The sequence below is a fragment of the Ornithodoros turicata genome, chromosome 1 (genome assembly GCF_037126465.1).
Source record: "Ornithodoros turicata isolate Travis chromosome 1, ASM3712646v1, whole genome shotgun sequence".
NCBI classification, from domain to species: Eukaryota; Metazoa; Arthropoda; class Arachnida; order Ixodida; family Argasidae; genus Ornithodoros; species Ornithodoros turicata.
This window is the reverse complement of record NC_088201.1, coordinates 91,743,190-91,770,859: the sequence shown is the minus strand read 5'-3', so window position 1 is coordinate 91,770,859 and position 27,670 is coordinate 91,743,190. Positions and strand designations below refer to the sequence as shown.

Below are 27,670 nucleotides of genomic sequence, written 5' to 3'. Positions count from 1 at the left end.
TCGCAAGAATACAAGTTGCTTTTGCCCAAGATTCCGGTAGGATATTTCATGACGAATACACTTGTGCTACATTGCGACCCTGATGGCCGTCCCTACAGAAAAGAAGATGTAAGCGAAGCTTTAAAACTCTGTGGCAGTTATGAAGATGTAGTCGCGGTGGGTGTCTTCCAGATGAACCATGTTTGGCTTGTCACTCTACAGTCGGCCTCTGCAAAACAGCTGCTTCGGAACACAAAAGAGCTGAAAATTAAAGGCAAGCTTTGTGTCATTCTCGACCCTAATGACCGTGAAGTAACTGTAAAGCTTCATTGGATCCCCTTTCATGTGCCGGATGAGCTTGTCCGAAATGAGCTGAAAGTGTACGGGAAAATAACAGACATAACGAGAGAGAAGCTAAGGGGAAATGATAAGGTGGAGACCACTACAAGACAGGTAAAGCTGACGCTTGCGGAAGGCATTACAGTGGATCACATACCTCACTTGATGACTCTGTGGGGATGCAGAATTCTTGTTTCCATTGCGGGCCGCACAGCATTATGCCTTCGGTGTCGGCAAAAAGGCCATATCAGGAAGCACTGCAAGGCACCGCGCTGTGAGGACTGCAAAAGATATGGACACAGGAAAGAAGAATGCATTAAATCGTATGCGCAAATGACCAGAGTCACCGGGGATGTTGACATATCGGAAAATACATTGGATGAAGCTGAAATGACTGACATGACGGAATCCCTGCAAGAACAAGTAAGAGAAAGAACAACTACCGCTGAACGTAAAAATGACGAGGACTCTGAGGACCCATCCGTGGAACAGGCAAAGAAACAGAGGGACGACGAAGTAACACGGGAAGGGAATGCAGAATTTATGGACAAAGAAACGGAAAGTGAGCAGGATGATGCTGGCGCTGACGGGGACCAAGAAGGTGGCTGGAGAGCCTTCCACAGGAAAAAAATGAAAGTTTGCACCGAAGATGCCTGATGATCCCAGGGACAGAGCCCAACAAAAAAGGGAACAATGATGACAAGCAATACCGCGAAAATAGTCGTCTTCTTTTTCCTCATGCCTTGGATTACTTTTGGCACACTAAACTGCTGTAGCTTGGTGGCCCAGGAAAGAAGATTATGGCTGTTGGAACTAGGCATTAGAAGAAAACATCGACGTGCTTTGTGTACAGGAGACAAAGATAACAAAAACAGAACAAGAAGAAGAGCTGAGGAGACTTTTCAAACCACACTATCAGTTTTTTCATGCGAAAGCTATTGGAAACAGTGCAGGCACGGGAATCTTTATCAGACGCAAGCCACATATTCGGGTAATTCCAGATATCGGTGAAGATTCGTCGGGACGACTCTGTTTTGTTGATTGTGTTGTTGGCCAGGAGCTTATCAGAGTGCTAGCAGTTTATGCGCCAAATGTGGCGTCCGACCGGAGGGCTTTCTTCGAAGGGATGAGGGAAGTCCTGGACATACCGGGAAAGACCTTCCTTGCGGGAGACTTTAATTGCGTGTTGGAGGCCAATGACTGCAGTTATCCATTTCGATGTGACACCAGCGTGAAGCAACTCAGAAGTCTAGTTAACGAATTGGATCTGGTGGACGTCGGTTCAGCTGTGAAAAATAAAGAATGTCGGTTCAGCTGTGAAAAATAAAGAATGTCGGTTCACTCACTGGCAAAGAACCTCTCATGCACGGCTCGACCGGATATATGTACCGGGGGAAATATCGCTATCTGGTGGAAGTTACAAGATAAAGCCAGTTGCTTATTCAGATCACGCATTGGTCATTGCAACAATGAACACAGGATCTTCAAGAACACGGAAGCAACGAAAAGCCCTTCCCTGGAAAATGAACGAAAGCATACTAGAAGAGGGAGATTTTATAGAAAAGTTCCGTGTCGTGGCATCCAAATACTGGACCAAGAATAACCCGGACGCATGTTCATGGGAAAGATTTAAACAGCTAGTGAAGAAGGAGGCAGTCGCTTACACACAAGAGGCATCAGAGAAAAGGAAGCGTGAATGCAACGTGCTAAAGAATACACTTTTAATTTTGATTGAAGCAGAGGAAAATGACAGAGGCAGGCATCTAGATGACATCCGTGAGTGCAGAGACAGACTCCGAGAGTGGTACAGGAACAAATACAGAGGGGCACTTATTCGAAGCAGAGTGAATGCAATTGAAAGGGACGAAGAACCATCGAAAGTGTTTCAACGGCTCGAACGGGAAAAGAGAAACCGCAATATAATTGCCAGCCTCAAAGTAAACGACAAAGTCGTGCACGAGCAAGACCAGATTGAGGGGGCTTTCCTAGATATGTACAATGACCTTCTAGGAAAGAAGCATTCATCAGAGAGCATACAACAAGGCATCAACAGGATAAACATTCAAGAAGTAGGTGAACAAACGAGAGAGAACGAGAACAGTCCTATCACGACAGCTGAGATAGAAAAACAGATAAGAAAGATGTCTAGAAACAAATCCCCGGGCCCGGACGGCATAGGCGCAGCCTTCTACAAGAAGTTTGCGACAGAGATCAGCCCAATTCTGCAACTCGTCTATAAAGATATCGAGAAGAGGGGTTTATTGCCACCGTCCATGAGAAGAGCCTTCACAGTACTTATTCCGAAAAAAGGCGCTACAAGTTCAGACATACCAGATGTGGGGCAGTACAGACCCATTTCATTGTTGTGCACAGATTATAAAATCCTAGGGAAAATACTCGCAAGCCGCCTAAGCCGCAGTCTGCAGGAAATAATTGGGGAACACCAAGGATATGGTATTAAAGGAAGGAAAATATCATCGCTATTGCACATCATGCGAAACACGATCGAAGCTGCGGAAGTCTTTGGTCCGTACAAGTGGGAGCTGACGTTTGTACACTGATGATATGATGTCCAGGATTAATTCGGTGTGGGGTTGAGTGGTGCTGAGGCACGCAGTCACCGCATTTTCAAGGGCTAGTACGAGGCCGTAAAACGTAGGAGTTGGGTACAGCAACCCTCCGTTATCAAACTGCAAGGTGACGTCACTAGGTAGCTCGCTCTCGGCGGGTGCGGCATCCTCGAAACAGAGTCTCCGGCACTCCACACAAGACTCCTTGAAAATACACTTACGTGAGGCATATCCTGCAATGTAAAATATGAGTCTGGCGTCACTCTTCTCAGTTACGTACGGCAAATGGTCTAGCGCACATTCAGCAGCAGCAATGCTGCCTGTATCTACGAGTTCGTCGATCCGTTGCCGCAGCCGCTGCGATGACATGTTCGCTGCTTGAGGACTTAACAGCGCAGACACAACTCCACCGCCCACATTTCCATCTTTCGGTGCCCTTGCCAGGTTGTAAAAGCTAAGGCAGTTTACGACAGCGAGAAACTGCCCCGCCGACGGGTGTTCATTGCACCCGAGTGACTGCCTGATAATGCCAAACAGCCGCTCGATACAGTCCTGGCTAAGGCGCGACGTCATTAGGTACCTGTACCCAAGGTCTCTCGTCAGGTACTCCAGGAGCTCCTTCACACTTGTAAGGCTGACGCGCAGTCCTTCAGCAGTACTTCGGCTCAATAAGCCTTGAGGGCCCGCGTGTGCCTCCCAGTCATCCAGGTACTGCAACGTGTCGTCCATGCACTTAGCTTGGTCGGAACCTGGTCTAAAGAAATTATTAGGTGTTACAACGTCACTAGAAGGAAAAAAATATATTTCTCACCTTAGTGCCTCTAAGGGAAACCGCGATGTCATAGTAGAAATAAGCGATTTCATGAGTCTGATGAACTCCTCTGTCGACTTGCTGAAACCGTACTGTGGCTGGATGTCGTCGGAATATCAACGGAGTCCCCGGAGGACATCATCACTGAAAACTCGCATTGCTAGACCGACGCGCACTTTGTCGAATGGGCCGGGACAGATGTGAGTGGCCGTAATCTTCGGCATAGCTTTAAATGCTATGTTCCCTTTGTCGCATTTCCAGGCAGCCTTTAGATGCTCCCAGAGGACCTGTCAGAATAATACATGTAACAGACTTTTAGCAATAACTCTTCTTTAAAACTATTTGCTGAGGCAAGACACGGCAAAAAGCATGCTGTGTACGGCATGCACTCACCTTCCCTCTGTGTGTATCGAAGCCAGCCTTTTGCAAAGCATTTCGTACACACTTTATCAGGTGCGGAAAGTCAGACACGAAGCGTAGGAACCTTTTGGAATCTACGGGGTGCGATGTCTTGCAGCAGACGTGATTCCTGTCCGTGGCCTGAATTCCGAGCATGTACCACATAGAACGGTTCCAAGACGAACCGTCGCAACACAAATAATCGACAAGCAGGCCGGCTTGTTTGCACAGAATGATGGCTTCAGTGAAGATCTTAATAAGAAGGTGGGCTTTCACATTGCCGCGGGAAGCAAACACACCTAGGAGGAAAGAAAATAACTGTTTAACTGTCGATTAATACGTATTTGCTGCGATCGAGCTACGGAACTAAAGGTAAATTAGGAAATTTCGCATCAAAGAAGCTTCTAACCACCACCTTCTTATGCGGATTACCAGCTTTATATTGCGGCATAGGCAAGCGCTGCTAAATCATCAGACGCACAGACAGTAATAAACATTACAAATAATGATGATGATGATGACTAGTATTTTTGTGGTGCAGCAGCGACGAAGGCTATAGAGCCCCAAAACGTTGTTAAAAGTGTCACTAGTTAGAAATGGAATGATAAGGTTAAAACCAATGCACGATAGAAATTAACCTAAGTATTCTGTTTTCTTTAAAAAGTCTTCCTTAAAATTGCAAGGCACTTCAAAAAACCGATGTCTGTAATAAAATTATAGACTCTACTAAAGGGTAAAAGAGCTTCATCACCCAGCAGTAGGGCTGGGTGGAGCGGTAGGTGATTTCTATAAAACTCGCGGAAGTGATGATGACGAACATGTTCATACAACGGGCAAGAAATAAAGATGTGCAGTACAGAAAGGGGTCCCCCACAGTGCGTGCACTCGGGTGGCTCCTTTCTGCGAATAATAAAACTATGGGTGAGGTGAGTATGTCCAAGTCTCAGCCGTGTACGTGTAACTTCGTGTGCTCTCTTCTCTAAACTCTGTATGGGGTGTCCTATGCTGTTTTTGACCAGGTGAAGTTTATCGTTTGTCTGTGTGTCCCAGAATTCCTGCCATCTTTTGTTTATGTTTTCTTAAGATGGGAGGCTTCAAGTCCTGAAAAGCCAGGTCAAACGGTGTCACATCAGCCGAGAGCAGAGTTGTACGTAACGCGTTACTAGTAATTGTGTTACTAGTAATCAATTACTTTTTCAGTAACGTGCGCAAGTAATTTTACAAGTAATCTGATTACAGTTTTCGGTAATCAATTACTGAGTAATCGATTACTTTTTGAACCTCCTGTCAACAATGGCAACACTTTTCAGCAAGACAGTTTGTTCTTCTGTTCCACCACGAGTTCAACTGAAGCAGTGCCGCAGAGGTCACTGTGACGGCCGTCTCTAGTCCACACGTGTTCCATGCAGACCAGAGTAATATGATAATCCCTTTCAACCGCGACCTACTGGAGCAACAGTAACTTAGGTGACTGTATTTATAAATTGTGCGGGCTGAACATAACAATAGTAACAAAACGAAGGGGATGTTTCGACGCCTTTACGGTCCTCCTCATCTGGGACAGGAGGCGAGACAATTTAAAAGTAACGGGAAAAGTAACGCGTTACATTTTTAATCGGTAACGTATTAAATTTTTGATGAGTTAATTTGTAATGGTAAAGAATTACTTTGCGCGCAGTAGTAACAGTAATTGCAATCAATTACTTTTTTCGAGTAACGTGTACAACTCTGGCCGAGAGTGGCAGCTGCGGCAGCTGTGTCTGCAAACCCGTTACCTGCTATTTCTCTGTGGCTGGGCACCCAGCAGATGATGAGAGAGAGACCTTTGCTTATTCTGCTTGCCATGTACTATGTTCGCTGTACGAGGAGGTTATAATAATAATATAATTGGGGGTTTACGTCGCGCGAGAACTGAGTCGAGGATTTGATTTGATTTGATTTGGGTTTTTGTGGCGCACTAGCTACTCAGGCCATAATGCGCCAAATACTACTATAAGTTTTATCTACGTAAAATTTGTGTTTACTAAAACAGTGTTAAGTGCAGGGTTAGTAGTTAAAATCACAGATCATTTAAAAACCCGGTATCTTTAAAAAACATGTAGATCTTTTCAAAGGGTACGAAACTTTCATCGCCCAGCAAAAGCGCCGGGTGGAGGGGTAAGAAGTTTCTGTAGAATAAAACAAAATGACGTTCACGAAGATGCTGATATGCTGGGCATACAATGAGGATATGAAGGACTGAGAGCTGTTCCCCACAGTGACTGCATTCAGGAGGGTCTTCTTCCCGTAAGAGATATCCATGTGTTAAATATGTGTGTCCCAAGCGGAGCCAACAGGACAGCACCTCATACAGTCGATTTGATGCAGACGGAGAAGGGCCTATCTTTGGTTTTGTAGTGTGTAATTTGTTGCTTGTCTGTTGGTCCCAAGAGCTTTGCCAGTGCCTGTTAATGCTGGTTTTTAAACATAACCTGAGATCTTTTGATGGAATGTCGAGGAGCGTTATGTCATTTGTTAGGGCAGCAGCAGCTGCTCGATAGGCCTTTTCGTTTCCGGGTATCCCTATATGGCTGGGTACCCAGCAGAACAGTAAGCGATAAGCCCTGTTAGCTATAGTGCTTGCTAAGCTCCTTGCACGATGAACAATTGGGTCTTTTGTGCAACGAATGCTACAGATAGTCTGTAAGGAACTCAAAGAATCTGTGTATATGACTGACGATTTGATGTGATTTTGCAAAATATAGTTGAGGGCTAAAATAATGGCATACACTTCCGCTGTGAAAACAGACATGGTGACTTTCAAGCGATGTGACCTTGTAACTGTGCCAGTGACCATAGCGCACGATACCCCAGAAACGGTCTTTGAGCCATCAGTGTACAACTCTACATGGCTACCAAAGCTATCCTTTAACACCTCAAATTCCTGCTGCAGCACGGTGTTAGCAGTATCACGTTTGTTATATCTGGAAAGGGACGTGTTGCATTTTGGAGGGGGCTGCCATGGAGAGATTTTCTTAGTTGTCTCAAGAATCATAGAGTTGTATTCCGGAAAGCCATAGTGTTCGACTGCTTGTGACATTCTAACGCTAAAAGAAGGCACGGCTGAAGGTCTGTTCAAGAAGTGCTGTCTGAATTGTGTATCTTTCACACATTGATATGCTGGGTTCTCGGGGTGATCCCTGATTCTAAGTGCATATGAAGCAGCAAGGTAAAACCTACGTCTCTCTAAAGACCACTGATTCGCTTCTATGTATAGGCTTTGTATCGGAGAAGTTCTGAATGCTCCGAGTACTAAACGCAGTCCTTGGTGGTGAATTGGATCGAGGATTTTGAGTGTAGATGGCCGTGCTGAGCCGTATACACCACATCCACAATCCAATTTGGAAAGAACAGTGGAGACATAAATCTTCTTGAGTGTGTCACGATCTGCTCCCCAGGACCGGTGAGAAAGCACCTTCAGAAGATTTAGAGATTTAATGGCCTTTACCTTGAGGTGTTTGAGGTGAGGAAGAAAAGTCAATTTCCGGTCAAATATAAGTCCAAGGAATTTATGAACTTAACTTGAATTTAAGAACAAGAAATTTGAACGTCATCTACATACAGTGAATACCTGACTGAAGGAGGAATGGCACTTGTTATGGAGTTCATCTTTACAATGAATAGAGTTACACTTAGGACGGATCCTTGAGGTACACCGTTCTCTTGTATGAATGGGCGAGAAAGTGTCGATCCAACCTGGACCCGGAATAATCGTCCTTGAAGGAAATTGGCAATACAGCGAAACATGCGGCCGCTTATTCCCAGAGTGTGCAGATCCTGCAGAATACCATACCTCCAGGCGGTATCATAGGCCTTTTCAATGTCGAAAAATACGGACACACAATGCTGCCTTCGGACAAATGGGAATTGTAGACCCAACATTCTCGTGTCGCTTACCGACATCTCTACCGCGCGTCATTAAGTCCCTCCTACATCGCTTACGGCTGAATGTTGCCTTTTCGCCGTACTACTGTTACCAGATAGGGTGTGCCAGTAGTCCCTTGTGCCCGGAGTGTGGTGTGCCAGCGACCGCGGACCATGTGATCATCGCATGTGCCACTTATAGGAGGGAGCGTCACTTGTTGGCAAACGACCTTGCGCGGATTGACAGCCGACCCCTTGACCTCAGACTCATTTTGGGACCATGGGACACACGAAAGCAGATGTCCGTCTTAGGACCCTTCATCAAATTCCTGCAAACTACCGGCCTGATCGACTCTCTCTAAAACTCTGTCAGCGTCGTCAGCATCATCCTCATCACCATCCTCTCATTTTCCCCCAATAGCAATGGGGTAGCATTCCGCTCAATGAGCGGAAGTCATCCCCATATCATCGTCATCATGTATTTCTCTCTCTCTCTTCGGACAAATGCTTCCCTAATGGCAGTCTCTAGCCGCAACAGATGATCTGTTGTCGAGCCACTCTGGAATTTATCTAGGCATTTATTTTCCTCAAGGAAATACATCAGGCGATCATTAACCATGCGCTCAAAAGTTTTCCCTAGGCAACTTGTGAGTGCTATGGGTCGATAACTGGAGGGGTTTGTGCAGTCTTTTCCAGGTTTTAACAATGGGACAACGGTTGCCACCTTCCAGCCAGACGGAAGACAACCCTCTCGCCAGACAAGATTAAAGAAATCAAGAAGGGATTCTAAAGATGTGGATGATAAATGCTGGATCATGGAGTAGGTAATGCGATCAGGACCTGGGGCTGTAACTTTACTGGATGACAGAGCCCTTTGTAGCTCAGACATTGTAAAGAGTGGATTGTATGGCTACTTGTCACCGCCCTCACTTGGAACAGTCTGTTTCTCAGCAGATGATTTTATTTTCAAAAAATCCCTGCTATAGTGAGCTGAGCTGGATACATGTTGCATATGTTCCCCAAGGGCATCGGCCTGCTCTTCCAAATTCTGACAAACTACGCCATTTACCTGCAGTAATGGGACAGAGAAACTTGTGTAGTCTCCTTTGATTTTCCTTAGCCTGTCCCATATAAGTTTTGAAGGAGTGTTACAATTCAAAGAAGATACAAAACTTTTCCAAGATTCTTGTTTTGCCTGTCTTCGTGTCCAGCGTGCTTTTACACGTGCCTTCCTGAATGCGACTAAGTTTGGTGTGGTGGGGTGCCTTCGAAACACACCCCACGCCCGATTTTGTTCTTTGCGTGTAGTCTCGTAGTCGCTTGTCCACCAATGCTTGGAGCGCTTAGGGAGGCGACCGGATGTTTGTGGGATGGACTGTTGAGCAGCATTTATAATGGTGTCCGTAATAAGATTATTGACATCTTCTATACTTAACCCTTGGAAAGGTGGTGTTAGGAGATTGGCTTCTTCCTTGAAGAGATTCCAATCAGCCTGTGACAGTTTCCACCGACGTGGACGTGTACCTAGGGTGGTTGGGGCATTATGCACTTTCAGAACTACAGGAAAATGATCGCTACCCCGAGGATTCTGGTCAACTGCCCAGTCAATGCTTTGAAACACTGATGGGCTGCACAAAGAGAGGTCGATAGCGGAGAAAGGCTGACTAGCGCTACTTACATAAGTGGGACTTCCTTTGTTAAGAAGACAGATAGCTCTAGAAAGTAATATATTTTCCAACATTTTTCCTCGCCTGTCGACTCTCGAGCTACCCCATAAACCCCATGGGCATTAAAATCTCCCAGTAAGAGGAAAGGCGGTGGGAGCTCGTCAATTAAAGTTTCGAGTGTGTTCTGGTCTACCACAGCTGATGGTGGTAGGTATAAGGAACATACAGTTATGACCCCCTGAAGACATATTTGAACGGCAACTGCCTCAAGTGCTGTTTTCAGTGGAAGGTGCTTTGTAGGGAGGGTTTTTGGTGTAAGGATAGCAACACCTCCAGATGTACGTGTTGCATCAACCCGATCGTTTCGGAACAGGTTCCATCTCCGGAGTGTATGTATCTGTTGTGGTTTAAGATAAGTCTCTTGTAGTGCAAAACAGAGTGTATCACACCTGTCCGAAAGATCATTGACATCATCAAGATTAGTGAGAAGCCCTCGACAATTCCACTGAAGGATCGCCATAGTATAGAAAATGAAAAAGGTGTGCACAAGAGGCGTCTTCGTCATTGGAAAGAGTGTACTGTGTAAAGAACCTTTCATTATTTCTTCTTTGGGGGCATTATGGGCTGCCTCGGAGTTTTCTTCCGAGCAGCCGCAAGTTCCTTAGGTGATATATCGGGGAGTGAGCCGCTCCCAGACATACTGCTCTTAGGCTTCCTTTGTGTTTGTGAGCTCACGCTCGTAAAAGAGCCTTGCGAGCTCGTGTCGTCATCGCATTCCATGGAGCTTGCCTCCACAGGTTGCGATGACGAAAGCGGCGTCTGTGAAAATGACGCCACGGAAGAGGATTGCGAAACTTTTGTTACTGTTACGGGAGGTGGTGTTTGAGAAAGAGGTGTATGTGTTTCTTCACTTTGTGTTGACTTTTCTGTCTGTGTTGCACATGAAATCATCCTTGGTTTTTCTTTAACGACAGATGAAAAGGATTTCTGGAACAGGAAGGGAGATGCCTTCTTCCTGGCTTCCGGATAGCTTAGTTTCTGTGTAACTTTGATGTGCATAACCTCTTTCTCAAACTTCCACTTTGAGCAAGACCTAGAGTACGAAGGGTGGTCACCTGAGCAGTTAACGCAGTGATCAGGCCCTCCGCACTCTTTGGAGTTGTGGTCCTGTTTGCTGCAGCGAGCACAGCATGCAGACCCTCTGCACGCATCGGAAGGATGGCCAAAGCGGTTACATTTAAAACATCTAAGTGGGTTAGGAATATATGGCCGCACTTCTGCAGTCAGATATCCTACCTTCAGTCTTTCTGGTAGAGTCGGGCAGTCGAACGTGAGAATTGTGTTGCGTGTCGTTATATATTCATTGTTTTTCCTGATTTTTATTTTCTTTACATCAATCTCCTTCTGGTTTTTTAGATTTTCCAGAATCTCTTCTGAAGGAACGTCTATGAGTTCTACTAGCGACACCACACCACGGCAAGTATTAAGAGTCCTGTGCAAGGTTGATGTTATGTTGACTCCGAGCATTTGCTGTGTATTCAGTATGCGCTCACAGTCGGCTTCCGAGGTGCATTTCAGAAGCAAGTCACCCGATCTAAGGCGCTTGATTTCGGTCACATTCTTTGACAGGGATGCCACCGCCTTCTCAATGAAGAACGGCGACATTCTCCCTAGTGGAGTTCTTTTCTCAGTATCAGTGCTCACACTACTGACAACTATGTATTTAGCTTGGAAGGTGTCGAACACCTGTTTGAAAACTTCGGTCCGCGGGCGCTTTCCGCCCGCGATCAAGGAAGGAGAAGAATGTTTTACCGTAAGAGGTTAAGGAAATGAATGTTCCCATTGGTCACCCACACTTCACATTCATACATGTGGGAAGGTCCCGGAGTTTTAAGGAAAAACCCATCGGCCGGGGTTTGACCAAGACCCCGACCGCCACCGTTCAAGGCTTCTACCCTTCGCCTTTCATCCCCTCGGCACGGTACGGATAACACCTTAGGACTGGGGGCTGGGGTCTGTGGTGGCGCCACTCACCAAACACCAGCCGAAGCCGGTGCCCCCTGCGGGGAACTGAGTCGAGGAGGTTCTGGGATTGAGTATTACATATCGATTGTAAAGCACTAAGAGAATCTGCATATATGACAGATGATTCGATGCTACTGTCTAAAATGAAGTTCAGTGCTCATATGATGGCATAAACTTCTGCGGTGAAGATGGACGTGACGCTCTTTAAGCGGTGCGACTTTGTACATGAACCTGATACCATGGTACAAGAAACACCTGTGCTTGTTTTGGACTCATCTGTATAAATTTCAATGTGGTTCTGAAAACTACTCTTCAAGTGCTCAAATTCCTGTTGTAGCACTACAGAAGGTGTCACATGTTGCTTGTACTTTGTAATATAGCAGTTATATTCTAGAGGGTGGTTGCCGTGGAGTACAATTGAATAAAATACTGCAAATGAGCACAGACTGTCATGGGCGCATTGTATATTGCTAGACAATATTGGAAGGTAGTGGTGACATGTCTATAACGAACGTGCGATACCTATGATCTGCGTCCATTTACCCACGAAGGGTTGGAACATAACCACCAGCCCGTGGTCAGCAGTCGTCTGACGTGCTTCATCTGGCGTAAATGGACCCAGATCCACAAAGCTTTGCACCTCGCCTGACGCTGCACTGGACAGATGCTCAGACAGTTTCATTTCGTCCAGCACCAAGCCACCGTGTCTCTTATACTCATCCATAGTGCTGGCCTTAGCTTTTATGGCGCTGAATACGTTCTCATTGAACCCGAAGCTGCTTTTGAAGTTCTGTGGGAAAAAAGAGCGAGGAAAATTGTTTCGTTGTAGTAGATGCGGAAATTAAACATACAAGGACAAACACAAGCTAGCTACGCACAGCTACATACTTCACTTGAATGATAGCAGTTGAAGAAATTCAGAACCTGCCGTACTGCTGGTGCCTTTTCTTCGACAGTCATCATTCACTCGAAAATTGTTTCTACTTGTGTGCACGGAAACAATGTCCCCTTGTATAGTTATCTGTTTGATAATGATTTCATGATACAGTGCAGGACAGATGTTTACTGAACATGCTTTGGCGCATTTGTTCCTCAGAGTGACACGCTAGGAACGAACTGTACCGTATGGGCTTCTAAACAGCTGACTGAACTACCTAAGCACATGTCTGTAAGTCCGCAAAGTCCCATTCTCAGCTAGCCTGTCATTCTGAGCAAGGAATGTACAGGAGAGTGTTCCGTAAACTTTTGCCCAGCACTGTACGTGCTCTAGTCAGCTTGCTAATTCTTTCTTCAAATCAAAGCCAAGCCAGCACCTGCGTGGTTGCAAAAACAGGGCAAAATGTATCTATGTGTGGCATTGAAACAACAATTCGTAAACAACTGACGATGAGGCAAGTACTCTAACCGCAGGAAATGCAAAACCCTGCTTGATAGCATGGCAGCCATCAAAGGGGGGGTGTTAGGAATGTGAGTACCGATTAGGCTTTTTGTTTCTTTCAATGTTCTAGACGAAATAAAATTTGTTCATTTCGGCAGTTTTTGTTACTCCCCTAGCGCTTTATGAGCACGCACGACTAAAGTTAACTCACGCTAATGTAACGCTTCAAGCACGATCGACTTGGCAGCACCATGATCTTATTGCACCGTAGGTGCCTGTACAACCGTGCCCCCTTCATGTACAGAACGATGCATTCCAAGATTCACTCCTGGCTGTACTTGTACCCTTTAAGAGATTTGCGCTTGGCGGCACCGAAGCAGTGTCGCACATTCTCCTGTTGTTTAGGACTGAGCGCTGTGATCTGTTGGAGAAGATACATTGGAACTGTGTATCACACCTGCCTTCCGGGACCGGGGCACGACACAGTTTCTTAAAGTGCGGCATACCCTTTGCTCCAAGACCTCGTCCTGAATCTTTTGATTTTTCTTGCGCATCTCTTCAAGGGTCTCCTTCAGCTGCAGCAGCTTCTTGGCTTGCATTCTTAGTGCGCGCTGTTTAGCACGCAAGCGCTCTTCGAGGCTGATGCTGTGCCGCTTTGGAACCCGGGACCGGCGCACGGACTGAAGGAGCATCTTGCGCATGTATTTGCAGGATACGCACCTTGTGTCTGCATTGCCTGAACATATTGCAAGAGAAATGCGCTACAATAACAACCTTTCCTGCAAGGGGCACATTTCTATACTAGCAATACAGTGTCACTACGAAAGCGCAACTTTATCCTGAGGAGGTCATGAATGATGTACGAGACCCCTCTATTTTCCGGGTTTGCAGTTCTGCCCCCGCTGGAATGTTACATTGCATACAGCATGGGGATCGTCTGCCTAAACATGATTCCGTACCAACCAACCTAACCGTTGTCTCATACCAACCTAAATGATGTGGTTCCTTCTAAATGTGGGTCAACATCTCCACATTTTCCTTTCTTTTTCTTCTTCTTCTTTTTTTTTTTTTTTTGCCGACTAATATTTCTAAATGGTAGATTGTCGCACTCTAACGGCTCGTGTCCAAGGCAAAAAAGAAAAAAAAAAGAAAAGTCTGAAGCCTGTGTCTTGCAGATCGTACTTAACTAAATTACAAAGCTACATTAATATCATGAAATAAATTAGGAACTAAACCATGTTGATGGTATCTGTAAAGCTGTGCTGAACTCGTTGATATAAAAAGAAGGAAAATCCGCAAAGCGGGCCTTCATTGTTAGACGATGACAGTGGATCTCTCCCGCCTTAGCATTTACCAGGCAGCAATTTCTCTGTAACATGACACTTTGACACCCAGTGTTGAGCTATGCTTTATAACGTACCTGACAACGCATGTAACAACATCAGACACATCGGTAGAGACATGGGTAATGCTTACCTGCGACGAAACCGCTACACCGTTCCGAGGAGATCCTTCCGCCAGAGGTCCTGACCTTAGACAGATTGAGCCTGATTCCGGTGAAATCCGTGAAGGCACCTGCACCTCGACAAGCCACGATGGCATCGAGCTCCCTTAGTAATTCGGCAGCTGCAATTCTTGTATGTACAAGCGTCTCCTTGTGAAATGTTGTGCCAAAGAAAGTCTTGCATGTGGCACTACTCCCCACAACAGAGAAGACTGCACATTTTTCAAATTCGATCGGGAAAGACACGTCGGTGCAACTGAGAAAGGTGGCGAACACCGCAATGTCGCTCGAGTTTCTCGGACTTATACAGGTCCATGCGGACGACGGGCACTGGAGTTCATGTACGAAATGGCCTGCCTTCCCTGTGCCGAGAGCCGACCGTTCATTGCACGGGCTGACGTCGAAATCTAGTGGCGCGCTACGTGAGGGCGAGTCATTCAGTTGGTATGTGCAGCAAAGTTTACTTCTTGGTTCTTCGCCAACAGGACTGGCGCTCCTCTTCGTAGCCTCATTGGCCACAAGGATTGTAGGCACCGCGTCGTTATGTAAAAATGGTCGACCCCTCGGCACCAACACAATCTCACCATTTATTACGTGGGTGTAGTGGCGGCTGATGTACCTGGAATAGAAGTTCCTATTACATATAAAAACACGGTGCGCGTACTGATACCTGCAGAATATTTTTTGTTTGTGGAAATTGAACGCTTATCAACACTTGACGGGCAACCCTTAACATCGGAACGGACTGACATGAAAATCGACTAAATTTATTTATCCGTCGTTCCCGTCTTACAAGAAAGAACTGGTCAAGGTAGAGAGTGAGATATAAAACGTGAGCCCACTTGTAACAACGTTGAGAAAATTCCTCAGCCCGACCCTCAGCAGCTCTGGTAGTTCACTAGTTCTTCGTGCACATTGAACTGTCCTCGAACTTGCACGTGCCAAAAGCATTACCGAAGCTACTAATGATGACTCTGAGGAGTTTTCTCATCAAACGGTATGGTGCAGAGTAATTTCGAGTATTGCGTCGTATTGGAGATGCCCACCTGTCCTCGAGGTGTCTCTCACATAGCGCACTGTTGTCTTGCAGCACACGTACCTTCATGCTCAGGAATGAACTTTTTCCATACTTCCAGTATGTGCGGGTCGCGAGGAACCCGGAAAAGGGTAACCATGTTACTCTGCTTGCGAGATGCATTGCAGCTACACACAAAACACTTTTTTGTTGTCGACCTATATTTGGCATCTGCCATGGCATCACACATGGGAGCAAAGCAAAAACGGCAACATGTGGTCTCTGTTAGCAATTCTGCCGATTCTCTGCGTTTATTTGGGAGTAGAACCCCATCAGCTGCTGAAGACCAAGGGGGAAAATATGAAAGATAACATGTACTCGATAATCTACGTTGGAAGCAAAGACGGAGTGGACAGGAAGAAAACGTGCATGAGACAGGCCCCCAACGATAACCAGACTTTATTTCGTTTCTTTCTTTGTTTTCGTCTGCGTCACCCACACACGAAGATAAGAACCGTGCGGACACGTGCCTCACAGCATTCCGATACCTTTCGCGAGCGGAGATCGTCGACTATGCTGGTATGACGACAGCAAATGTCACGTGGTTTCATTACAAAAAACTGTGGATGCTAGTAAATGTTCAGCATCCAAACCAATATACTGCTGGTCAAATTCTGTTCTCTGTAAAAATAGTCACACAAACATGCACCGGATATGTTGGACGAGAACCCGCATGGGTCGCAGCGAGCGCATAGCGCCGGAGCTCAGGAGCTTGGCTTCAAAACAGGGCATCGCGCACTCCATGTATATGGCTTTCTATATATACAGGGTGTTTCAGTTAAATCCCCGGGCTAAATAATTCGCGAACCGGTGCACCAATCGAATAACTTTCTTTTTTACAAGTATCTGTCCAATACCGCCTACAAGATGCGCACCGCGTGAATGAGCGGGAGGCGCTCATTATTTAAATAAAAATGCAAATGAGTTTCGTAAAAAAGCGTAACTTCTAAAGCAGGGCGCTGTCGGTATTAAAATGGGTACTACCCCTTTTGGGACCTTCAGTGGACACCTTTCAGAGAAAAATCTGCCACCGAAGCGGGTCATTTGTTGCAGTAATTAATTGGTTTCGGTTTACGTATTTTTGTCGCGGCTGGTCGCGGCGAAGCGCAAAAGGACGTAATTCATTGGTGTAATTCATTGATGTAATTCATTGGTGTAAGGACGTAATTCATTGATGGATAAGGGAGTGAAAGAGCGTCTTTTTGCGCTTCGCCGCGACCAGCCGCGACAAAAATACGTAAACCGAAACCAATTAATTACTGCAACAAATGACCCGCTTCGGTGGCAGATTTTTTTCTGAAAGGTGTCCACTGAAGGTCCCAAAAGGGGTAGTACCCATTTTAATACCGACAGCGCCCTGCTTTAGAAGTTACGCTTTTTTACGAAACTCATTTGCATTTTTATTTAAATAATGAGCGCCTCCCGCTCATTCACGCGGTGCGCATCTTGTAGGCGGTATTGGACAGATACTTGTAAAAAAGAAAGTTATTCGATTGGTGCACCGGTTCGCGAATTATTTCGCCCGGGGATTTAACTGAAACACCCGGTATATAATATGGTCTTTCTAGCCCACCATACTGCGAGTAAGGTCACTTCTTCCTTCTGACGACGAAACGGGTCACGTGCAGCACGCGTTACTATGGAGACGACGACGCGCTACGCACCGACATGTGGCCAGTAATCCGCCCCTGGTCCTTTTCCTACATTTTCTGTTGCCGAAACCCGGGAGGCGTCGCCTCATACGGACTACTTACGAAATGACTTTAGGGACAGAACAGGAACATGGAACGACTCAAGAAGCTTCGACCCCCAGTTCGTCCCAGTATAACGAAGATTGCAGAGGACATTCATGATGCATTGCGTCGAGCATCTCTGTCCATGAAAGAACTGCAGCTCAAGCTTTCTCAGCTCACTTCGAAAGCGTCTCTCCTGGCGGACATGGACTGCGAAATTGCAGCCATCATTGAAGATGACAAGATAGACGTGGAAGCGGAGACCTGCGACGAATACCTGGAAATTATAGTCCGAGCTACGCTAAGTGCCAACCGGTACCTCTCAAGACACCTGTCAGCGACTCCTGACGGTTACCGTGAAACTTCTGGAACAAGGTATTCACAGGAACACGTAACCGTTCCGAAGCTGCTAAAATTGCATATACCGAAGGATTTCTGAAGAATTGTCGTCGCAGCACTCATTACGTGATCACTGATCACTCTGCGTCCGGAATACACGAGAAAGCAGGATCCGGAAAGAACCAGTTTGAGGAGTTCAACGCTGCAGAGTCAGGAGTGAACGAACAAGATACATGCGAGACCAAATCAGGAATAATCGACCAAAGCTTGGATCAAACATTTTCGACAAGCACGTGTGGTGCTCTGGAACATACAGACACAACGCATAATGAAAGGATGGATATTCCGACAACACATATTAAAACCTGTGCCTCGTCCCAAGATTTCACAGCGACACGGGATTCTGCTCCGTTACAAAGCATGCACCTGCATGACGAACCTATGGTAGTAGACACTGTGAGCAATCTATTCCCATTGCTTACTGGAGCTGTAGCTGTAGGGAACAAAGAGTCAGATCGAGAAGAAGCAGCAATTTCTGAGAAGGACATTCGATTGCGAGCTGAAGGAAACTGTGCACGTTATGCAAGAGACCTTCGTGAACTCACCATCCCACCACAAGGATGAATTCGCTCCGTTTGTTCCGTCTGATGACGATATCCACTCTCTTCAGCCCGTGGAGGATTCTGTTGCACCACAATCCTCAGATCTTAATGTGGAACACGGTTACTGTCACACCTTCCTTCCTACTACTGGTTACAGCAAAGTAGAAGAAGACCATCAACCTGAGTTCTGCAGAACACCTCCAGACGAGGTTCATTGTCTGGCTACGTCTTCCGTTGACGGCCTTACGCCTAGACAGCGACTGACGCCTGTCTCGATTGACCCAGACATATCGTTCACCGTTCATTTTTTCCATAAGCATGCAAAGAGCGACTGTAGGGTCTCGATGAGCTTTCGCCTATACAGCCAGGCAGTCCGCGTTGAGGCTACTTCTACGCTGCGAGGACAGAAGATAGCGGCATCGTCTGGCCATGTGATGTGGAAACCACCGGACCCGAAAACACCAGTGCGTGGTCCTGTACTATGCCACGCTTACCCGCGGCCCGGAGCTTATGTAAGAAAGAGGAAGAAGGAACACCTGCATGAGGCATGCGCGTATCGTTAGTTTATTGTTAGGTTGTTGTTCTAGTTGATTGTTCGACGACATTGCAGCTCTTCTGCATTAAAGATTTGTTGGGAAACCTGGTCCTCTTCCTACAGGTCCATTCCAAGTCGCGTAAGGTAGAGATTAACATTGTTTAAGGCTTGTTGCAAACGGCGCTGAATGACTGGTCATGACTTGCCTACTGTCCAAAGGGCAACATCATCGGCATACACGGAGAATGCTACCTTGCGAGGAACTATCGATTTTAGTCCTTCCATTACCAGGTTCAAAAGTGTAGGACTGAGAATGCTTCCTTGGGGTACGCCATGATGAACAGGGTGCTTGGGGCTTTGGCCGTGGGATGTGCGGACGCCAACAGTTCACACATAGTGTATGGGGCCGGCCGGCACATAGCGCATGGGGCCGGTTGGTACATATCCGTTGGCCAGGCAACAAAAGACAGGAACGAGACAGCGACGACGCAGTTCGGCCCGTATAGAAATCGTGGATCCAGCTGAAAAGTCGACAAGATACTCCAAAAGACCGCAACCAGTGGAGCACACAGATGTGCGAGACGATATCATAGGCGTGCTTAATGTCCACAAAGACCGATACAACGATCCGCCGATGAGCACGAGCATGTTGGACTGTAGAGACTAGATCGAGAACTGGATCCATAGAGCTTCGGTGGCGACGAAATCCAGCCATTTCTCGAGGGAACGCACCTTGTTTTTCGAGCCACCAGTCGAGGCGATGGAAAACCATTCTCTCCATCAGTTTACCTATACAGCTTCTCAGGCTCACAGTGCGAAAGGAGGATAGGGCATTTGTGGGTTTGCCCGGTTTCAGGATGGGAACAACTAATGCCTCCTTCCAGGTACGGATTCCTGTCGCCAAGAGGTATTATAAACATGAAGGAGAGCTTGGAGTGCCGGCTTGTTTCGAAGTGCGGCATAGGTGATTTTATCTGGCCCTGGGGACGATCGCACATTCACGAGTTTCAACGCAGTCTTCAGCTCGATTAGAGTAAAGTTGCGGTCCATAACCTCTGGTGGACGGGGCCAGTCTTGGTGGATTTCTGCCTTCAAGCTCTGGACAAAACTGTTGTGTACTGCAGACGTTTAGGCAGCCGCTGGTGTCGTTAGGATGACGGAGAAATCTGTCGCTAGCGTGATTTCTTCTACACCCTTAACGATAGCCAATGCCGCGAGGATTCTTTTGTTTGGGCGCATCCTTCAGAGCTCGAATTGTCCTTTATATCTTTGTGGCGGGGTCAAACGGTGAAATGTGTTGATAAAACTTACGCCAACGCTTCCGGTCTTCTTTCTTAAGTGCTCGTGTTATACCCTTGTCACACGGCAAGCCGAATGAAAACCCCAGCGAATGACAATCGCATCGAATGCCATGCGTTTGTCTTACATCGAGCTACACGAAGAAACGGAATGTCACTCGCAAATGATGTCAGTGTCGATAATTAAGACACCAGGGCCGAACATGTGAAGCATTATAGAGGTATATTAGTTATATGTTTATTTCTTTTGCTCGAAAGAAGCGAAACATTAGATTATTTCACAGAATCGTTGCCTTTTCAAAGACATCTAATTCACTAAGTACCACAAGCAAAGACAACTAAGAAGCCTATCTGCACCGCAATTGGCAACGTGACGACTGGGAACGAGGGTAGTTATCCGGAAACTATCCTCGTTCACGAAACAGTTGTCTAGCTTTCCTTCCTTCGCGGCAAAAGTAATCAAATTCGTGATACAATATTGGAGCACAACTTTCCATTCGTCTTTCATTTCTTGGAACGCTTTATCGTTGTTGTTTTTTTACGCCTATCTACTGCGAGGGTACGCTGTCGGTGCGAGAGGGAAAAGCGAATGAGTTCCCCGAACTCATTCGCTGGGCGACTATCATTCGCATGTATTGCCATTTGATTTCCCCGTGTGACACGAAACGAATGTCATTCAGTGCGAATATCATTAGCTGGGAATGACATTCAATTTGCCGTGTGACAGGGGTATTACCTTAGCTTTCATCCGGCCGTATGCCACAATGTCAGAAAGTTGCCCAGTTCAGCAACCCGTTCTCTCTGCTCGGTGACGTAATGCTCTCAGGTGGTTAATTGCTGGAGAATGACCGACGTGACCTGTGACCCGTTTAGACAGGCCCACCGCGTCCTGCATGGCGGAACGAATGCCTTGCGAGAGGCCTTCTGGGGACATGTCGGTGTGCACATATGTTGGGAGGCCAGCACGAAAGAGTCCCTAGTTCGTGAAAGGGATCAATCCAGTAGTGGGTGACAGAGGCATTCTTTCGTGCGAAATGTAGATGGGAAAGTGGTCACTACCTCGGGTGTCGATGTCGGTAGCGCACGACATGTGCCGAATTATGTGCGCTGAGCATCAGGAAAGATCCAGGACATCGAGTGACTTTGGTGATCGCATATAAGTTGGCTGTCGGTCGTTAAGGAGGCACATGTGAGCAGTCTCTATTGCTTCCAACAATCTCCTCCCCCGTCCGTCCGTTCTACGGCTTCCCCAGGTCGTTTGATGGTTGAACATTGAAGTCACCCAGTACAAGAGCTGGGGATTCCAGTGAACTGAATAAGCGTTGGAGGTCAGTCCACGGAACCTGTACCGCGGGACGTAGATAGATGCTGACGACTGTTAACAGCACGTGCCCAAGGCGGATCTTGCACGAGACATAATCATAAGAGCGATGACAAACTGACCCTATGGGTGCAGCAACGATGTCATTACGAATGTATAACGCTGTTCTGCTCTCAGAAGATTGATGAGATCGATAGATTTTATAACCATTAATGCGATGTACACATCCATGCCATGTTCGCATACAGCTATGAAAGGAAACTTGTACTGATAGAGATGAGATTTTAAGTCAGGGAGCTTGTTACGTAGGCTGCGAGGATTTCACTGCATCGCGATGGCCATTCTATACATTTCCATCATGCGGAGATAAAGATAATGCCTCCAATGCCAAAAGCGCCTGAACCTCGGGAAGTTGCGACACACCAGCAAAGGCAGAGACAATTGCCTTGACTGCCGTGAGTACAGCAGAGAAGAGTGTCAGAGAAGGGACAGCTTCGGTGGTTGATGGTGCTAACTGTCTTCTCATGTCTGATGGGTCTGTTACACCGGCGTAAGTGCGTGTAATCTGCCTTGATGGGCCCGGGTGTGTCGGGTGGCTGGTTCTAATGAGCTTCTTCGCGGTGGCGTTCTGCAACTTTCGTTCGCTTTGTGTAGACTGGGGTGAGAGTGTAGGAAAGTCGTGTTCATTCCTACGAGGCGTGACGGTGGCATTGGAGCTGGCTGGACATGGCTGGGAGCGTCAGAAGGAAGGCGTAATATCCGATCTTGATGTCTTTTAGTGGCGGCGGTCTTCACGGGACATAAAGAGAATGATGCAGGATGGCCGGATTTCCAATTAGCACAATTTGGCTCTCTCTTATTGTTGCAGTCTGATTGGCGGTGAGGCCCAGTGCATATGCCACACCTAGTAGCACCTCTGCAATTTCGAGCAATATCGTCAAAGCGTTGACAGTTATAGCACTGCATGGGGCCTTCTATGTATTCGTGAACGATGAAGGTCTGAAACCCGAGGGCAGTTCGGTGTGGAAGAGGTATTGTGGGTTGAAAAGTTAGGATGACGCTGCGTAACGGAGTGAACACATCTCCGCCATCTTCTGCCATGCAGTGCCGAACCTGTCGCCTTGCAGATATAACCCCTGCGTCTTTCAGGTAGAGAACGAGATCGTCATTGGAGTAGTCTTTAGGTGCAGCATAAATCTTGCCCATATTTCTGGCGTACGATTGAGGTACTGTAGGTGATACAGGGTTTCCAGCTAAACACTGAGCTGATAAAAGGTTGCTGGCAGCCGCTTCAGACTGGACGGAGACGAAGAGAGATCCATCTCGGTGGAAACGGTGGTGCATAACCTGTTGTTGGGCTAGCAGGCGTATTTCGCTGGCGACTACATTAGGGTTGACCTTCCAGAAGGAGTTGCCACTATTTGCTGGTCGAAACAGTACGGGAATACCACCGGCTCGGTCCTTCCTGTAGGTGACAGTGGTGAACGGGTCATGAAGAGAAGTGGCAGTGTTGGCATCGTTTGTCTCATCTCTCTGCTGCGAAGCGGCCGGTACCGAAGTGCCCATGGTGTTATCGGGAACATTCACGACTTGTGGGTTGTCGGCATCACCCGAGCAAGGGCTCTCCACCCGTTGTCGTTTGGCAGGGCTGGCGGGGACCTGTTGACCTGTAGGAATGGTCATACAGACGTCGGACCTCCCATCCAGATTACGGCGGGAGGTCCGTGAAACGTTACATTCCTCATTTCAAAAGAACGGGAATAAAATCGCTAAAACAGTGCTCAAAACAAATAAGGTCGACACAGGACAGACGCACTGCACTGGTCTCGGGAAATCGCTGTGGCAATATCGAAAAAAGAAAAAAAAAAGCCAGAAATACCAGCAGATGCGTCCACACACCTCTCAAGATGAAAATCCTGTGCACATCCGTGCTGGCTGGGCGCCTAGCGCAGATAGCCACGGAGTTGATGGGGATGGGCCATGCCTCCGCTGTGCTGGTCCTGCGGTTAGTCTTCCATTCTGATGCCAATACATCTCGCTGTACTGGGATCCTTCGATCAATCCAAGGCATTTGATCGTGTGCGACACACATGCCTGTTGTCTTGGCTGAGGGCATACGGGTTCGCCATTGGTTGGGTCAGGTATGTGGAAACGTTGTATAGAGGCGCAAGAAGCGTTGTCTCTGTTGCTGGCGGCCTGTCGTCCCCCTTCGATGTAACCTGTGGTGTCCATCAAGGATGTCCTCTCTCTCCCGCCTTGTACGCCGTCGCCATGAATCCTCTACTCGAGAGACTGTGCTCGCTTCTGATTGGCACTGCGCAATGGGTGCCCTCCACCTGTTTTTGCGTTCGCGGACGATATCGCTGTGATCCTTTCTCGCGAGTGTTCCCTAGGACATAATCTGAAGGCGTTTCAAAATTGCGGAGCTGTTTCGGGGGCAAAACTAAATAGATCAAAAAGTGCAGCACTGTTTTTGAACCTCCAGCCTTCCTGCGAGGCTCCTTTCTGGGTTCCAGGGAGACCAGACGTCAAAATTCTTGGTGTGACTTTTGATTGCACTGGGACATGGGCGCTCCCAGGATTTTTTTGCAAGGGCAAAAATCCTTTTCTGGAGGCGGGACGTTGTGCACTGTGCGGGTAATCAGAGGTTCCTATCATGATATCTGAGAATAATCATTACGACCTATTACTAAAGAGCGCACTATTTTCACAAGCGACTTTGAAATTCTCAGTACGCCCATGCACTGGGATATACAGGGTGTCCCAGAAAACGTGTCATTGATTTCCAATAACAAAACTACGCCACCTAGAATCATGCGGTCAACTGCATTTGTTCTTACTAGGTGTTTGCCACCTCCTGGTGTGCATGTCATATAACCTAAGTTTAAGTATGTAAATTTTTGCGAAGTGAACTCGGAAATTTGCCAAAAGTCACTTTTTTTACCCAACCAATGTGAAGCGTGTGCCGAATTTACTTAAGTTCCTGATAATTGACACGAATATTGAGGAGCTATCCCATCGGAAAAAATAACCGAACACCATGCGTTTCGGAGTGTAAACAGCCTAACGCCCCACGACTTTTTGCACGGCCTTGTTGTCAGTCCGACGGAAGGATATCGAGGTGACTAAACTCAGCCCACACATGGATAGTAGAAAGAGATAAGACAGGCATGGCTTAAATCGCATCCGGCTTCTGCTGGAATCATGCCTCCCCTCTCCCAATTTCAACAACTGTCACTTTTTCTGCTATCCCTATATGGGCTAGGTTTAGCAACCTAATTTCGCCGGACTGACAGACTTTTAAAACATACTTGACCCCCCTGAGAGAAGACTCGCCTCGCGGGAGCTCTAATGATTCTACGAAGCGCATCATCCCACAGCGAAATGGCAGCATCATGAAACGTATTGCGTTTATACAGTTCAAAGCTGCGGAAGGGCTCTACACAGCCAGAAGACACACATGTATTGGAACCGGAGCGGACGACCAGTCACACTGACTGGTTCCCTTTACCCAGTAGTTCCCAGTACAACAAAAAGCACTAGCAAAACAAATATTTTTGGAATAACAGCTTGTAGCATGCTTACAAGTGCAGAAAAACTAAAAGAATACACACGTGTTTGCGATATTTTATTACAGGTCGTTGCACATCTGCAACGGTGGGCAGTAAATGAATAATGCATAAGTCAGTGCGGTGAGACAACTGTGTCAAAAGTACATGAAAAGCTGGGGAATAGAAATGGGAAAGCTATCTAAAGTCCGTGGAAGCTTATAAAACAATTTCGATCTTTGTTGATACACAGGCGCAAGGTGCACTTTGAGCATGAAATGTACGTGTAGCCTAGGTGTAAATGTGCATGCCTTACACCTGTTTCTCTTTTCCCCCCAAATGGGCCAATGTTGTGTGGCATCAGTTCTCACGTCCCGTGGTACATCTTGTGCCATCTTCAGGGGCCGTCGCATGGGGAGCTGCGCCATCTTCAGGGGCCGTCGGATGGGGAGGTTCTCCTGTGACGAACGACCAGGTCTTTTCCTGTAGAGGACCAAGCTGGCAGAAAGTTCCTCGAGGAAGGCACTGTGTTGCATAGAAGACAACTTTTGTTGTTGCATATGTCGTTTGTGGAGAAACCAGGCATTCACTGCAGCAATTTTCACACTGTGCCAGAAGATATAAATGTACCACCTTTCTGAGCGAATGGGGAACCTGTAACTGTAGCATATTTTATCCAGCAGGTCTACCCCACCCATAGACCTCTTGTATTCACGTATGATGGCTGGACACTCCACCATAACGTTACATTATTCCTTCTTGTCCCATCTCTTCACTTGAGTTAGGGGTTCTACACCAACACAGTTAGAAAGAAGCGTGACAGGTCGGTTGTCAAACCACTTCACAGCAACCATGCTTTGTTGACCAGACTACGCAACGCAAGCATCCATTGCGCCACGTCCTTTCTTCTCCACGTCCTAGTCTTCTCGTCACTGAGCTTACATGACTGGACTACGTAGATGCCAACTATAGAGCAGATCACTGCATGTCAAAGACTATAATATGTGTGCTGGACGTCACCATGCAACGATCGAAAACTCGCGGAAGGTTGCGTTTGTGACAACGGCACAATCTACATAGCCACCCAAAAGTGAAGCACATACGTACCTCTGTCATCTTCAAAGAGGACCGAAGACGTCTGCCACCGCCTTGCGAAGTGCACAGCTCCCAGCGCAGGTCTCTCTCTCTCTACGAAGGGCTCAGTGAATCCTTGCTCGAACAAGATTTAGCACTTCTGCCACAGTACGGACGCGGCCACCTTGTGCTGCAATGTAGCGAGAAATCTGCACCTGGTAATCGATCTCAACTGCCAGCAGAAGGAACTATTTCCTATCGCGATGCAGGATGGGGGGCTGGAAGATCAGTTGAATGACACTCCACCGAATCCAGGGCACAGCAAGACCCACAGCAGCCGGAGGCATGGGAAGTAGCTCCAAGAGCGACTTGTACAGGCGCTTGACAGACCACGTAGAAATGCATTCACTAGGGTAGGACTCACACCGGTGTCGCATGGGGGAGACATATTCTCTAAGGTGAGGTGTGACAAACTCAGATCGAGGCCTACTCTGCGAAAAAGCAGCGAAATAACCTGATATCAGGACCCAGGAGGTACTGCAATGGATCATGCGCAGGGTAGAATGGCTCCATGAGTACATCGAAAATACCTACAAGACCAAGGGCAAGACACTTTTGGTCTCCATATGTGGAACCCAAAGGCCACGTCCTCCCGCCGCAGGCACATGCGGGCACGCTACACCCATTCTAGACTGCCACCCCAGATGAAACGAAAAGCGGTGCGGGTCACCGACATCAAGATCTGACGAGAGAGAATAGCGACACTGCCATGGTACCATTACTTGCTGAAAAACCATATGAGACGGCGAGACGGGCTCGACACGTGATAGGGAGCACCAAGCCTCTGAGCCTCTGAAACTACCTATGGAGGTAGTCCACTTTGCACTGACACTATACTGCACTACACTGCAAGTTATAATCCCACAAGCTAGATAACAAGACTCTCTAGGAGAGCTTGCTTTTCGTACTGCCCATACCATCCGAACAATCCAGACACGGGAAAGTCGCTACGGAGGACAGTACAGTCCAAGCAAGCTGGCTAGAACATGACTTGCCACACACCCTGAACGTGACGGAAAAGTTGAGTAGACGTCAGCCAGCGGCGAGAGCACTCCAGAATGCCGTACAGGGCTTCTTCACAGGCGATGCGGCTACGAAGACTTGCCCTGACAGCCTGAAATATAGCTGCGTCTCCGAAGTCTGGGCCACCGAAAGCCAGCCGGCAACAACGGATCCAAATTTGAAAGCATATCTCCGTAATCAACAAAACCAATTGTTTACGCTGAGTGCAACGGTTCTAGGAAGCGTACGGTGGCCCGGGTAACAGTATGAGATATGTGTGTATTGTCATCAAGCAAGATAACTACCTATGGAGGTAGCCTCTTTTACACAAACTCTATTTTACATACCAGATAACAACGCTCCAAAGGAAGATTGCTTTTTGTACGTGACATACCCTGCGAACAATCCTGAAACTCCGGAAGAGTCGCTACGGGGGAGCAGTACAGTCCAAGTGGGCTTACTAGAACTTGATATGCCACTCACCTTGATCATGATCAAAGAGCCGAGT

At 47.2% G+C, this 27,670-nt stretch overlaps 1 long non-coding RNA gene across 2 annotated transcripts; it reads right to left on the bottom strand.

Moving 5' to 3' along the window:
- Positions 1-25,099: 25,099 nt before the first annotated feature.
- Positions 25,100-27,303, bottom strand: LOC135366301 (uncharacterized). Of its 2 annotated transcripts, none has more exons than XR_010414134.1 (3): positions 27,163-27,303; positions 26,134-26,591; positions 25,100-25,551 (listed from the first exon to the last, which is right to left on the bottom strand). It is a non-coding gene; the product is annotated as an uncharacterized LOC135366301 (long non-coding RNA). The 2 variants fall into 2 exon arrangements; XR_010414137.1 differs by having other exon boundaries at positions 26,134-26,290.
- Positions 27,304-27,670: the final 367 nt, after the last annotated feature.